Source organism: Alligator sinensis, unplaced genomic scaffold (assembly GCF_000455745.1).
Source record: "Alligator sinensis unplaced genomic scaffold, ASM45574v1 scaffold671_1, whole genome shotgun sequence".
Classification (NCBI taxonomy): Eukaryota; Metazoa; Chordata; order Crocodylia; family Alligatoridae; genus Alligator; species Alligator sinensis.
Window position 1 is genome coordinate 497,103 of NW_005842851.1, and position 4,070 is coordinate 501,172.

General features: G+C 48.9%; 1 long non-coding RNA gene across 1 annotated transcript in view; it reads right to left on the minus strand.

The window, feature by feature from the left end:
- The window catches only part of LOC112547980, a 15,811-nt gene that overhangs the window by 5,994 nt on the left and 5,747 nt on the right, over window positions 1–4,070 (minus strand). The window contains exon 3 of the long non-coding RNA XR_003091783.1: window positions 1,896–2,004. This is a non-coding gene — a long non-coding RNA (uncharacterized LOC112547980). The remainder of the gene's footprint in view (window positions 1–1,895; window positions 2,005–4,070) is intronic.

Consider the following 4,070-nt stretch of genomic DNA (forward strand, 5'->3'; position numbering starts at 1 on the left):
TGCTGAAGGTGGTGTTTGTGGGCACTTGGTAGGATGGGGTCACGAGTGCTATGAGCCTCCTGAACCCTGACTGATTAACTAAGGAGAAGGGCTGGCCATCCAGAGCAAGCATCTCACAAATGCTCTGGGTGATCTTGTTTGCCTTTGCAATGTGCCACCCTTTCTGTTTGCCTTTCCCCCACTGTTTCAGGGTAGCCTGCCTCTGCTTTGGAGTAAGAGGGGGACTTTATGCTGCACAGCCAGGCGTGCATGCGTGACCACATACACCACACAGGTTAGGTGGAACAGTGTTCCTGAATAAAGTTTATATATAATATTCTGTGCTTCCCAGCACAGTGAATGGAATGCACACTGTGAGAAAAAGCACAGATTTCTTTTCTAGGGGAAAAGAATAAAAATAGACTAACAAAAAAAAAAAAAAGAAAAAGAGGATTTTGCGGGAGGAATAAATTTAAAGGAATGAAGGAATATAATAATAAAATAAAAAGGTATAAAAAGCAAAAAGTATTGATGACTCCCACTTGCTAGGAACACTCTAGCAAGTAGGAAATGATAGCCTTTGTCTGATGCTGCTGAGCTGCTGGAAGACACAGCTCAGTAACTGACCCCAAGGGAGAAAGCAGCTCAGTTCAAACAATGCTGCTTTTTATGCTGTTTTTCCATCCCTCCCCCAGAGCACTGGGATTGGAAGGGACGTCAGGGAAGGATCAGTCACAGGCCAGCTACAAGTCAGTATCAGAGCAGTCCTTTCCCACATTCCCCACTCCCTCTCCTTACTTTCTGGTTCCCTGCAAGCAAGCCCGGCTTTGAAAACTTTCAAAACTTTTCAACTGCCCTTGTTTAATTTTGATTTCACTGTTTCAAGCTCAAAAGAAATTGAAACAGCATCAACATGAAACACCCAGAAAAAATTCTCACAGCCCTAATTAGAATGTCCTAGGTTCACGCTCTTACTGTGCTTATGTATAGCTTGAGAAACAGGGAGAAAACTCTGCCTGAAGAACAACGTGGTATTGCTTCCACTTGGAGGGAATTAGTCCTAGCTAAGTATAGAGAAGAATAAATATTTCTTAGGGTTCTTCTGCTGTGTTTCTGAACTTGGTAATGAAAATATAGGTAGGGAATAACAGTTTGAAGATTCAAATAATGCAGGGCTCCTTGATTCACCGTTGTTATGGACCATTTATAATCTTTCACAAAATACAATTAGTGCAAAATGCTACCAAATCTGAATGGAAGCTCTTCACACTCATTTGTGTAGCTTCACACCATTACAAATGATGGCAGACAGTGCATGGAAACCATGTTATTTTTCATTTATATAAGCAAAGCCAGCTGCTCAGTTGGTACCAATTGGTACAGATTTAATGAAGTTAGTGGAGTTCAGCTAAGAATCTGGTCCAGAATTTAAAAAAGTGAGATTTTTTCCAAAAAACAAAATGAAAGCAAACCACCCTCAAATTTTTGTTTTGGCACTTACCTGAGTTTAACAGTAAGAAAGTGGCCTGGGGTGAGGATGGTATGGGCACTAAGGCATATGGTTAATAGTTCAAAGATCATTAGTTTAAGACCATAGCAGAAGTGCTCATGGCATGGCCTGTCAGATTCCAAAGAATGTATGAATTCTACTAAATACCTTGTCATAAAAACAGTAGAGAAGTGAATTGCAAAAACATGTGTGTTTCTATATAGAGATATAGTCATGCAGTTTGGCTCTGCACTTTTGCACATTATCAGGATGATCTAGAATCCATATAAAAAAATTGTGTACCAGAGATATCCAGATTCAAGAAAAACAGAAAACCCAGAATAATCCACAGGAAACATGATATTCCATAAGGTTTCCTGGCCCAGAAGAAATAAAATGAAGTCGTTTCCCCAGTATATCTCCTTACCATGCATGTGGAGAGAAGCTCCTCTTCATAGGAACCTGCTAGAAATTCCACTGATGTCAACAGGAGTCTCCATGTGCAACTTGAATGGGAGCTGGACCAGATTTCTCTTCTGCAAAAAGTCAGGGTGGAATGTGATGCCTGTAGCCTCACTGGGTGTGTCCACACATGCAAGCACATACGCGCACAGTAGCTCAAATAGAAATGGTGCAAATTTGAGCCGGGGGGTTTTCCCTCAGCGCATGTGCTCAGACGTGCACTTTATCATGGAACAAATTGTGCCACTTGGGGCAAAATAACCCTGCCTGGCTCTTCCTGGATCTGCAGCCAGGGGGAGCTAGAGCCTGGGGCCAGCACCTGTGCTGTCCCCAGCAGTATAAAAAGCTGCCCTGGCAAGCAGCTCAGGGCTTCTTGCTCCCCAGAGCTTCTGGGGCTTGGCCACTTGGTACCTGGGGACACTACTCCTTGTGCTAGCTGGACTGCTGCAGCAGCATCCCAAAGCCATTAAAAAAAATATCCCCAAATCCACGTTTTTCCACAATTAACACAAAAGACCACTCTACACCCCCCCCCACTAGAGAGAGTGAGAGAGAGCGAGAGCGAGCGAGAGTGAGAGCGAGCGAGTGAGCGAGCAATCAGTTGGGCAATGCTTTATTGGTATATTTACAATGTTAAAGCAATGTGGAAGCCTACCAGTGTCTCTATCATCATGATAAAATAAATTCTAAATACCTATATGTGTTGATGTGTACTTTTGGTTTTCTTCACACATGATGAATGTGTGATTGGGGGATGTTTGCAGGGAGGGGGTGGGAGGGGGTGTGGGTGAAGGTGTGGAGGGATGTGGGTTGGTGTGTGGGTAGGAGGGTGGTGAATGCTGAGGGGGGGGCTGTGGGTGTGGGGGACCTTGTGGGGGAGCTGCTCAGGAGGGGTGGGTCCCCTGGGGGGGGGCTCAGGAGTGGTGGGTCCCCTGGCTCTCACAGGGTGCAGCCCACCCCCACAGCACATGGAATGCCCCCCCGCCACAGGGCCCCAGCTCCCCTCCCCAGGGTCCCAGGCACCCTGGAGGGCCACAGCCCCCCTGCCCATGGTCCCAGCTCCCCCAGGAGGGCCCAAGCCTCCCCACCTAGGGTCCCAGGCACCCTGGAGGGCCCCAGTCCCCCAGCCCAGGGTCTCAGGCACCCTGGAGGACCACAGTCCCCTGCTGCCCAGTGTCCCAGGCACCCTGGAAAGCCCCAGCCTCCCCACCCAGGGCTCATAACTTACCTTTAGCAGCAGCAATGGGAGTGGGGCGCTCTAAGCCATGGCAGCAAGACCCAGCATGTCACACAGGGACCGTGTATTGGGCCCAACTGGGTCCTGCTGGCCCTGGGGACTGTCTGCCATCCAGCCGGGCTGGGCCCTTCCTGGAAAGGACCCAGCGTGGCACATGGGGACCACATGCTGGGCCAAGCTGGGTCATGGGGCCTCTCTGCTGCTGGGCTGGGCCAGGCCCTTGGTGGCCAGGCCAGGCCAGGCCCTTGCTGCCCTCAGGACCCCTGTGCCTCCTGGGTAAGGTAACTAGTAGGGTGAAAGTGCTAGACTTTAGGAAAGCTGATTTCAATGAACTCAGGCGATTAGTCAAGGACGCACTGCAGAGTAGGAGTTTTGAAGTGATGGGAGCCCAAGAACGGAGGCTGTGCCTTAAGGAAATGAGCCTTTGGGCAAGCCTACAGGCCAAAAGGGGGGCACATAAAAAGTGGAAACAGGGAGAGATCATCAAAGAGGAGTATACCTCCTCTGCTCGTGCTTGTAGGGAGGCAGTTAGAGGGGCCAAAGCTACCATGGAGCTGAGGATGGCATCCCAAGTAAAGGACAACAAGAAATTGTTTTTGAGATATATAGGGAGTAAAAGGAAGGTCCAGGGAGGAATAGGACCCCTGCTAAATGGGCAGAAACAATTGGTGACGGACACGGGGGACAAGGCTGAACTCCTCAATCTTTGCCTCAGCGTTCCTAAGAGAGGGGCAAGACAAGTCTCTCACTGGGTTTGTAGAGAGGCAGCAGCAAGACGCCAGACTACCATGCGTAGACCCTGAGATGGTGCAGCGTCACTTGGAGGAACTGGATGCCTTTAAGTCGGCAGGCCCGGTTGAGCTCCATCCGAGGGTACTGAAGGCACTGGCCGACGTCATTGCA